This window comes from Myotis davidii, unplaced genomic scaffold (genome assembly GCF_000327345.1).
Source record: "Myotis davidii unplaced genomic scaffold, ASM32734v1 scaffold207, whole genome shotgun sequence".
In the NCBI taxonomy this organism is placed as follows: Eukaryota; Metazoa; Chordata; class Mammalia; order Chiroptera; family Vespertilionidae; genus Myotis; species Myotis davidii.
Window position 1 is genome coordinate 227,362 of NW_006298349.1, and position 11,331 is coordinate 238,692.

An 11,331-nucleotide genomic window follows, 5' to 3' on the forward strand; every position below is an offset into this window, starting at 1 on the left:
ACTGCGCGCTTTGCGGACCCGCCCCGAGTGCGTCCTCCGGGAACAGCCCGGCTCTCCGAGGGGGCCGCGGGCGTGGGGAAGCGGGAAGGTAGGGTGCCGCGGGCGGGCGGGGGCGGGGGTTGAAGTGCGCCCCGGAGTGCTGATCCCGACGCGGCCACTTCCTAGCTGGGGTGACCTTGGCCAGTCAGAAAACCCCGAACCCCAACGTTCGCCTCCTGGCGCTTCGGATGAGAATGGCACTGGGCTCCCCAGGACACTCGTACGTGTTTGACACAAACCCGGCACGCCAGGCGGCACCCACTCCTGCTTCAAACGTCCGCCAGGACCTGCTCTGCATCGGCCCTGTGAGCCGCGGGGATGCAGCGTGAACTCGGTGGGACTTCGGAAGAAGCCGATAGATGTATCTTTGTTCACGGTTGCGTCGCTGCTGTCCCACATTCTACACATGGGGAAACTGAGTCTGAGAGTAAGATGGCATTTCAGTGTATTTTACTCCACTCAGCAAGCCTTGAAAAGGGTCTCATCCTGGCTGTCCCTGGGCCTTTGGTTCTCTCCTCTCCTCTTGGGGCCTCATCAGCTCCTCTGGGTAATGGCCAGATGGGCCAGTCCTCTTCGATGATCAGTCCGGTGCTGGGATCAGGTGACTAGATGGAAGGCTACAGGCTAGTGAGGGGAGGAAGCACCTGGCAAAGGTCAGGAGGCCAGCCCTGTGCCTCCGGCAGGCATGAGCGTGTGGCCTGCCAGGGACCTCACGTGATGGAAGCAAATTCCAGCGCCCGCTGGAAACGCTTGGAGCAGGGGTGCTGACCTCTGTTTGCCCCTTTGTAAAACAGGGGTGATCCCTGCAGGCCCCACCCCACCCATACAGTGATGGGGAGGGCCAGATAAGATAAGGGGGAGACCTTATAATTATCCTTCTCTTCCTGTGTCCCTTGCTTACCCTTTCCAGGAAGTGGGTGGAAAACTGTGAGCTATGGATGCAGACAGGTATGGGTTCCAGTATCAACTCTGCCACTCACTGGAAGTCACTGAGTCCCGTGGGACAAGGAGGCCTCTCTGAAGGGGTTCCTGAGCTCAGGCTGAGGAATTGCTGGCTCACAGCCGGGCCCTCACTAACTGCCCAGGAAATGTTTGTAAACACACTGCGGGCCGCCTCCTACAGGAAGCCATGCTGGCCTTCCCACTGCTGGTGTCTAGATGGCCCGGAGCACTCCGTCCAAATGGGCTCTGCGACCTGGGGCCTTTCGCTTCCTCTCAGGACCTGGTGCTTCTCCATCTGAAGATGGGCACCAGGAGCGGCTACCCTAGCAGGACTGCAAGCTGGGCCGGGGGGGCTTCCTGGGTTCAGGTCCTGCCGGCCAATCGGACTTCCACTCCTGCCACGTTCCCCTGTCCTTCTGCTCCTGGGCCTTCCTGCTGCCCCTTGCACATACCAATCCCGGTCCTGATGCAGGGCCACCACCCCTGCAAGCTGTCCCCTCTGCTGGAACATCTTCCCCCTACCCTCTCTCATCATCATCACTCCTGGGGCTGGTTCCCTGTCATCCTGCAGGCCTTCTCCTACATGAACACTCCTAAGGGGCCTTCCTAGTCATTCCCCAGATCAGCTTCAATTCTCTGCACGGCACTGGTGCCTCCACTATCTCTCCCGCTACACTGTGGGCCCCTCCTGGGCAGGAATCTTGCCAACTCATCTCTGCTGTGTTCCTGATGCACAGCCCAGGGCCGAGCACATAGAAGGTGTCTAATAAATATTTGAGGAATAAACAAAGGAAGGACGGAAACATGCCACAGATATCGATGAAATGCCTTGAGGCTCATGCTGACCTCCCAGGCACCCATATGACTCAGACAGGCCCTCCAGTTGGAGACATTGACAAGGTTAGTCAGGGAGCCGGACAGACAGCCCAAGAATTACAAAACTCCATGAGGGTGCTATAAATAGATGCATGAGCACGAGTCCCAGGAAGATGCCAGACTCCGCCTGGGTGAGGTTGGAAGGCTCCTCAGAGGAGGGGACTTTAAAACTAGACGTTGAAGGATCTGTAGGAGCTTCTCAGGCAAAGAAGCAAGAGGCTCCCTAGAAAGGGTTGTAGGTACGAAAGGGGCCGCACCGGAGGGCCAGTGGGGAGCACCACAGGAGAGCTGTTTCTCAGCTGCTGCAGCAATATCTGCCAGCCCTCTGCCTGGAAGTAGTACAGTGAGGCCAGGGGACCCCACCGCCATTCAGAAACCAAGAGGGGCATTTGACAGGGTCACAACAGCTGTTCTGACCCTGACTCTCAGAAGAAAAGTCCCAAACACCCCTCTCTGCAGACTCCAGGGAACTGAGGCGTGGGAGGAAAGGGAGGGTGTAACCAAGCATTGATGTGGGTGTGAGCTGAGGTGGGCAGGACCTGGGTGACAGAGGGCTGGAGAGAGGTGGTCTGAACCCAGGATCGGGGAAGCTCATTCATTCATTCAACAACTACTTATTGAGCACGTACTGTGCGCCTAGTACGAGGGCACAACACTGAACTAGATAGACACAACTCCCAGCCCTCCGGAGGTGACGGACTAGTGGGTGAGCCCCAGCAAAATGCCCAAGTGCAAGCAGTCTGCCAGAGGATGATAATTCCTATGGAGAAAAGGAGGGAAAGGAATATGGGTGGAGACAGGGACATGGATGGGTGGGGTGGGGACTGTAACTTTAAAGAGGGAGGTCTAAAACGCCTCCCTGGGAGGGAGGCTGAGCCTGGACCCGAGGAGGAGCCCTGAGGATGTCTGGGGAGCACACGCCTGAGATGGATGGCCTGTAGGGGAATGACAGTGCGGCTGCAAGAGTGGGAGATGCTGGGGCCCCTGCTCTAACCTCTGTGCTCTCTTGCTCATTCACACACCTTGGCATAGTCCCAACCCCACAGACCCCTGTAAACCTAGGTCCACACAGCCATGTACAGGCACGGGGAGTGCCACACCTGCTCAGGCACATTCGCAGACAATCCACAGGCACAGCTGCCTGCGCCTTCCCACCTTCCTGAAGCGAGGTCTCCCTGGCCTGCTGACCCACAGCGCCCTCTGGTGGCCAGCTGTGGCGTGGTGCTGGCCACGCTGTGGGAGCTCTGGGCAGTGTCAGGGACCTCCCACCTCTCCTCAGGGCTTCCTGGCCCCAGGCCCTCCACATGCGGCCAGACAGAGCTTTCTGAGTCCAGGGCTGCGACTCCAGAACGTGCTGAGGCTCCCTAAGTGGGGAAAAACCGCCAGGCATCTCCCCAGCCCAGCATCCCAACGCCAGCTCTACGCCCGGCACCTTTGCAAAGGCTGTTCCCTCAGATGGGGGCATGTGCAGGAGACAACTGATCGGTCTCTCTCTCTCTCTCTCTCTCTCTCTCTCTCTCTCTCTCTCTCTCTCTCATAGTGTGACTAAGGATTGTGCATGTGAAATGCATGCTGAAAAGACCAGCTTTGAAACCAGGAAGGGAGATTCTGTGGAACACCCCCAGGCCCCACCCAGCCCCTCTCATCAGGAACCCCAGCTCAGCCAGTGGTGGAACCCCCACCTGCCTCTCCGTCACACTTATGCTGCCCCAACGCGGGGCCAGTTCCTGTGGCCCAGCAGCAGGGGCTGGAGGCAGTTCTCTGGGGCAGGAGGAAGCCCTTGAAGAATTGGAAGGAGGCAGGAGCCTCTGACTCAGGGTCAGGCTCTGAAGTCACAGCACAAAAAAGAGGAACTTCGAGTATCCAAGGGGGATCCATACACATTAGGTGGCTCCACCGGCAAAACAGCAAGTACTGTTGTTAGAGCCTCTACTCTGTGCTAATCCTCGAAGCACAGCATCGCAGGGACTCACTCCAGGGCCAGCCGCACGGGGCACTGGCTTCGCTTTGGTCACTGAGGTCCCCGCACACGGCAGGCACTCGGGGAACAACTGTGCCTTGGAGGAAGGTGAGAAAGGATGGGGAAACGGAGGCTCGGGGCGGTGCAGAGCCACGGTAATGGCAGAGCTGTTGGAACTGTCAGGTGAGACAGTGTCCCTTCCTTTTCCGACACAAGCTTGTCTTCTGCAGAGCAAAACACAGCTGCTTTCTGGAGAGATGCCACGCTGTTGGATCTTGACGGAGCCCTCGGGCCTGCTCTGCCCCACATTCTGCAGAGCTGCACCCCAAGAACCTGGCTCAGAGACTGCCTGCCTTCCCTGGTCTTCACGCATGGCACTTCCTGCCCAGGGGCGGGCACAGGCATTGATTGACACCTGTTGCCCTCCGAGCCTGAGACTCGACATGAGCTGATGAGGCTGGTGTGGCTCTACCTTCATTTCAGAGACAAAACGGAGGCCCGAGGTTTCAGACAGACCCACTGCCAGGAGGGATGGAATCGGGCTCTTCACGCAGGTCATCGGAGTAGCCTTCTGCATGGCGGGCATTGGCTGGGAGACTCGCGCTGGTTCCCTGGGACTCAGGGCCTCCGAGTTGTTGGGGGGAAGTGCTGCACACCCGGAGACAAAATCATAGGCCGGGGAGAGGAGGGTGGACCTGCATGTGGGTCAGGCCGACTCCACGACCTGGGTGCAGCCCAGTATCAGCTGCTCAGGCTGCTTTCAGATCTGAGGGGAGTCCTGGCTCCCCAAGAAGGAGCCAAGTGACCTTGAGCCAACACTTGTCTCAGCCACCCCTTGGAGATCATCACTTCCATTTTTATCAGTGTTTCTCTTCCCTTTCTTTTCTTTAAAAAAAAATATACTTTATTGATTTCAGAGAGGAAAGGAGAGAGAGAAACATCAATGATGAGAGAGAATCACTGATCAGCTGCCTCCTGCATGCCCCACACTGGGGATCGAGCCTGAAACCCGGGCCTGGGCCCTGACCAGGAATTGAACCGTGACCTCCTGGTTCATAGGTCGAAGCTCAACCACTGAGCCAGGCCACCAGGCTCTGTTCCCTTCAGCTGTTCCCAAGCCTGGGCTTACAGTCCTCCATGATGAGGGTCTCACCCTCTCACTGGCAGTGTCTTCCATTTTCAGGAAACTCTGACCATTACCAGCTTCTTCCTTAAGTTCTGCTGAAGTTTGTCTCTTAGAGATCCCAAACTCAAATTCAATCCAGCCCCTCAACATAAACTCTTGAGCATGTATTTTTGCTTGACCCTGAATTAAGTGCTAAGGGTACAAGGTCCCTGCCTTCATGGAGCAAGTCTTCTGGGGGAGATTGAGAAAAAGGCAAATACGTCAGTGAAAGTAAATATATAAAGTAATTTCAGGTAGAGATCAGGCTACAAACAAAAGTCAAGCAGGGAGATGTGGCAGGGGCACTGGGATGGCTCGGTCAGGCAGTGTGTTCAAGGAGGCCTACCTGGGGGAAGTGTCCTCTGAGCTCAGACATAAGTGACAAGAGGAGCCATGTGGACCTGGGGGCAGGGCCTGACTTAAAACACCCTGACACACAGAGGTCCGCAGGGAGGAGGTGCAGGGACTTCTGGTCACCACCACCTGAGCAGGGACATTTGTCTCCCTTCCCTCCCAAGTCCCCACTAAAATGACAGTAACATTTCAAAACAGGAAGGCAGTCTCGAAAGGGCAAAAAGAGTAGGAAAGTCAATGACAGGGACAAGAGGAATCTACAAAAATTTTAAAGCTGGAAAATAAATAGAAAAATGTTACCAACTTAGCAGAGAAGAGGAAGGCGAGCTCAGTGTGCAGGGAGGGGCCGGTGTGTAGCCCAACCCCAGACGGGAGCACAGCCTGAGAGGGGCAGGGGCGCATGAGGACCAAGAGCCTGTAAAGGAAGAATTAACCCCTCCACTTCCCAGGAGTCTCCAGGCTGAAGGACCCCTGGCACCCCACTTGCTGCAAGAAGAAAACAAGACAATGATTAACTCCTGAAAAAAACACAAAATGGAACATGGAGTTATAAAGTACTGCCTGGCTCAGCTGGGAATGTTTACATAATCATCACATTGTAAACACTAAACACTGATGTAGCCAAAAATGGTGATGAGAGTGGGCACTTGGGGAAGAGAAGTGGGGGACCCGGTGTGACAGCATTAAATCATCACCTTGGTAGCAGGACGCCACCAGACACTGAAGTGGACGAGAGAGAACAGAAGTGGAGTGTAAGCCCGCGGCTGAGAAGTGGGAGGAAGAGCTGACGGGGCGGAGGCAGGTGCACTGGGAGGTCGGCAGTGGATGCAGGCAGCCCTGTCCATTGGGTCACCGCGTTCCCAGGCCTGGAACAGCCTGACCCCCAGAGGATGTCCAGCCTCCGTGTGTCCAGGGGTGTCAGCAGGCAGCGGCCATGCTTCCGTGGCTTTTACCAGCTGTGTAGTGCGGTGTGACTCGTACACTGTGCAAGTATTACTTCAATGAAAATAAAGGTAAACTCTGAGGAAAAGGAAAAGGCCAGTGTGTCCTGCACAAGCAGGCAGAGAGGCAGGAGGGAGGACGCGAGGTCAGGAGGCAGGCCCAAGTCGTGGGAGGCCAAACATGGCACCTTTTTAGAGGATGCGAGTCACCCGGGGACTCTCCGGCGGCCAGCCACAGGCTCCAGAACAAAAGCCTGAGCCATTCCCCAGGCCCTGTGGACGCTGCCCCGCCCGACCCGGTGCCGCCCCATCCTGCGGTCCTGGGAACCCGGTGACCTAGTGGCTGCTCGGAGCGGGGAGGAGGGCCCACGCCCAGTGCCCACCAGGGAGACTGGAGCAGGGGAAGGGGCCGTGCCCGGTGTGGGGCTCCGCGGGCGCGAAGAGCTGGGCCACACAGCTCACGGAGGAAAGTCAAACCCCTGACCAGACCGCGCCTGTGACAAACACTTTTTAGCAGGAACAGTAATGACTTTTAAAATTTTTTATTTTTCAATTACAGCCCACATTCAATACTATTAGTTTTCGGTGTGCAGTATGGTGGTTAGACAATCGTACACTGTACAAAGTGTTCCAGCCCTCACCTGTCACCGTACACCGTCGTTACCGTAATACTGACTGTACTCCCTGGCCTCTGCGGTAACTTGCATCCCTGACTCTTCTGTAACCACCCATCTGCACATCCTAATCCCTCACCTTCTCTCCCCCCGCCCCGCCCCCCAACTACCAGTCTGTTCTCTGTGTCTGTGAGGCTGTTTCTGTTTTGTTCATTTCTTCTCTTTATATTCCACATACAAGTGAAACCCTGTGGGATTTCTCCTCTCTGTCTGAGTGACTTCACTCAGCAAGACACCCTCCAGGCCCGACACCGGAGCCGGCGGGCGGGTTCTCCCTGGGACAGGAGCTTCCCTTTCCCTGAGCTTTTCTGCCTGTAGACGCTCCGTCCAGGCTGGAGCCAGCGGTGAGATTTCCCTCTTTGTTATCCATTTGTCTACTGACCGGCACTGGGCTGCTTCCAGATCTTGGCTGTTGTAAATAATGCTACCGCGAGCATAAGGGCGCACATATTTAGCATCTATTTTTCAAATTCGTGTTTTGAGTTTCTGTGTATATATTCCCAGAAGTAGAATCATTGGGTCAAATGGCAGTTCCATATTTAATTTTTTGAGGAAACTCCATACTGTTCTCCACAGTGGCTGCACCAGTCTGCCTTCCCACCAGCAGTGCACGAGGGTCCCCTTGTCTCTGCGTCCTCGCCAGCACTTGTCTTTATATCGATTCTTTCACTGTCTCCCACCTCCCTGCACAGAGAAGAAGCTGTGTCTCCTCAAAAGAAAACTCTGGACCAGCCGGGCAAGGGCCTTACCGCCCGCCCCAGCTCCACGAAGGCTCAGCCAGCCACCCTCCCAGATGTTCTGCTCCCAGACCCTCTGGGGTGCAGGAGCGGTTGACCTTGGGAAACTGCAAATGTTCTTGGGTGGAAAGAAGAAGGTGTCCCCCAGGGGGAGGCAGGCTGCAGGGGACACTGGCGGCCACCAGCAAAGGCTTCGTCTCCTCCCCACACCCAGCCTGACGCTGGTGGGGATGGCCCAGTTCGTGCAGGCAAGTGGCCCGCTTTGCGTCCTCAGCCTAGATGCCCAGTCATATGCCAGGAGCCGCTTGGAGAGGGAGCCAGAGCTGCCAGTGAGAGAGAGTGCCTGCGTGGCTGAGGCCTCAGCCTTGGAAGGTGAAAGCAGGCAAGGTAGCCTTTGCACTGAGCCTAGGGAATTGTTTGCAATGACAAGAAAGCAGTGATGATGAGTGCCAGACTGAAAATTAAAAACCTCGCTTAGCATCAACACCACTATCATACTGTCTGCACCGTCAGACACGCCTTCCGGGGCCCAGTGTCCCCTCCCTTTCCCATAAACACCCCTCGCCTTCGCCTCCTAGTCAGACAGCGTTGGCGGATCTGCCTGGTCAGAGCATCCCCAGTAGCTATGCTTGTTGATCTCAAGAAACGTGTGCTGTCTCTCGCTTAAAGGCCCTTCTATTTGTGAGTTAGCAGAGGCCATTGCTTGTGCAAGAAACGGCAGGAAGGCCACGCAGCCTTGCGCCCTCAGAGTGTGTCCCCCAGGGCTGTTCTGTGCGTGGCTGGGAGCTGGGCCACGGCAGGGGACGGCGGCTGTGCAGGGACCAGGGTGCCACATGCCCCAACATGACCTCGCCTGCGCCTTGGTGGGAACGCTTCTTCCTGCCACCTAGTCTCTGCGTCAAGACATTGGGAAAGTTTGCTAAGAGCTGAAGCTCGGTCCAAGCTGCAGAGTAGAAATGGAGGAGATACTCCATCAGGTTGGCAATATGCTTTCTGGGCACTGATATTACAAGAAATGCTTTTTCTGTCAAACATTTCTGCAAGACCCATGTGTTGCTTTTAACACAGCCGTGGGCAAACTACGGCCCGCGGGGCCGGATCCGCCCATTTGAAACGAATAAAACTATTGAAAAAAAAGACCGTACCCTTTTATGTAATGATGTTTACTTTGAATTTATATTAGTTCACACAAACACTCCATCCATGCTTTTGTTCCGGCCCTCCGGTCCAGTTTAAGAACCCATTGTGGCCCTCGAGTCAAAAAGTTTGCCCACCCCTGTAACATATATTAAATATATAGTATTTTAATGTTAATAAAGTCCATAACATAATGTTAATGTAATATTTTAATAAAAACAAATGCCATGGTTATTTTTATTGACTTTTTTTGAGAGAGAGAGAGAGAGAGAGAGAGAGGAAGAGGGAGAAAGTGGGGGACATCAATTCGCTGTTGCACTTCTTTATGCACTCACTGTGCTCTGATCAGGGACCCAACCCACAGCCTCGCGCATCAGCACAACTGAGCCACCCGCCAGGATCACTTTTAGTTCTGCCTGTCGGCTAACACGGCGCCCTCTCCCCTGCGCCTCCCTGCGTTACCCACACTGAGACCCTCAGGGGTCAGGGCTCCGACTCCAGGAGCCGGGCGGGGTGCGTCCCTTTGGCTGAGGCACAGGGTCGCAGCCAGTGCTGATTCTAACCCAGCCCCCGGCCTCGCCTGTGAGAGGAACGCGGTGACTCGGGTTGACCCTGGGCCAAGTTCCAAGCCTGCGCTCACAGGTCGCAGCAGACCGGTGTGGAGAAAGGCATGACCGCAGCTGGGAAAGTCCCAGAACGCCCGTCTGCTCGTCTCCTGCTGCGGTACAGCCTTCTCCCAAACTCCGCGGTGAAAGCAAGTGTGTTAGATGCTCAGGACCGAGCAGGGGCGGGCTGCCTCTGCCCCACAGGTCTGGGGCCTCAGCTGGATTCTTAGAGGCCCCGTCCTTTCCTGCTGCACCTGGGGCTGTGGGCGGGACTCCTGTGGAGGGGGGGGGTCTCCTGTGGGCGGCTACCAGATTTCTGTGCTTGTTAGGGCACCTGCACGCAGCGCCTGGGTCTGGCCAAGGCGTCCTCCCTTGCGTGGCAGATGGACTCCCGAGCACAGGAGCCCACAGGCAGCAGGCAGCAGCTCGCTGGCCCTTTCTGATGGAAAGTTAGAGCCACACTGTCACTCTGGTGGTTGAAGCAGCCCAGCTGCTTAGAGGGAAAGCACCATAGCCGCCCACCCCGCAGCCCCCGCGGGAAATGGGAGGAAGGACACAGGGTAGAGCAGCCGCTATTGAAGACCTTCCCCCTTCTGCAATCTCTGTGGACACGGACCATTCACAGTCCCCTACCTCTTCCCAGTTGGTCAGCATGTCCCTGGGGCAGGGACCCTGGCGGGGTTTCCTCCTCCAGTGAGGAGCTGGAGCCAGTCCCAAGTCCTGATGGGACAGGTGTGGAGAGGGCAGGTGGGGACATGATCTGAAAAAGACTCAGAGGCCTCAGTGGCTGGTGGAGGAGGGTGGGGCCCAGGGAGGAGCCCGAGTGCTGGGGAGAAGGTGCCCTTTGCAAAGAGCTCCCAAAACCCCTGTGCTGCCCTCATCACCCCATAGGTCCTATGGCATAGGAGCCCCTAGGCCCGGGCCTGATGCATTCTGGGTCCCCAGTCACCCAGTGCAGGGAAAGGGCACCCCAGCTGAAGGGCTCTGGGTGGAGGACCAGCGTCCCCCACAGGCACTCAGAGCCCGTGGGTCCATGCTGGCTTCTCGTTTACTAGTGTGACACCAAGTGAGTCATGGGACCCACGGCTGCTCCGAGCCCGTTTCCTTCTCCGTGAAGCGGGGGTTTGAAGGGACTCACTGAAGAGTTCTGTGAGGAGTAGAACGTGCCCGGCACATGCTCAGACTCACAAGGCCTGGCTTTGAGGGGCCCACGCCGTGGCCTGAGGCGGAAGAGGCTGCTGGGGCGGGAGCTGGAGGCGTGGGCTCCCCGGAAAATTACGCTTCAGCCTGGCTCTTCCCTCAGGGGTGTCAGTCTGACCCACAGACAGGGAAGGGCGGGTGGGAGGTCCCTCCCCAAAACTCCCAGGCAGCCGGGTTAGAAAAGGGCAGGCCCTCGGAATCACGCAAAACACCACCGCAGGCGGCCGCCCGCCTCGAGGGGGAATCAGAGGCGGCTTCCCAGTGGAGGGGGAGGTTCCCGTTCAAGTTCACAAGGTGACAAGGTGCAGAGTGAACTGTGTCCCACCATTGTCCCCTGCCCCCTGGGTCCTCCCAGGACTCGGTCCTGTCTGTACCCTTGCAGGACGAGGCGATGGCTGTCCCTTCTCCCTCCCCCACCCACCTCTGCGACCGAGCACCCCGAGATCCAGGTCCTTCCACGGCAGCCAGCGCACGGAGAGCAGCCTCCTCCTTACGCGTCTGCAGAGTCTCCACCAAATGATACTCCCACTTCGCTCGCCCGCTGCAGGCCTTCCAGGCTTTTTCATGGACAGTGCAGATCCCCACACACAGCCTTTCCCACCCGCACAAGTGTCTCTGAGGAAGGCAGGCCCAGAGGGAGATGATGGGCTGAGAGCACCTCACCAAAATAGGCCTGCCTGCTGCCAGCCGCGCTGCCCTCC

The 11,331-nt window shown here is 56.9% G+C and overlaps 1 long non-coding RNA gene across 1 annotated transcript in view; it reads right to left on the bottom strand.

Annotated features, from left to right (window-relative positions):
* Positions 1-8,878, bottom strand: part of LOC107184703 — a 10,008-nt gene extending 1,130 nt beyond the window's left edge. Inside the window, exons 1-2 of the long non-coding RNA XR_001515602.1 lie at positions 8,755-8,878; positions 1,235-1,241 (exon numbers count right to left, since the gene is read on the bottom strand). This is a non-coding gene — a long non-coding RNA (uncharacterized LOC107184703). The remainder of the gene's footprint in view (positions 1-1,234; positions 1,242-8,754) is intronic.
* Between the last annotated feature and the right edge of the window lie 2,453 nt (positions 8,879-11,331).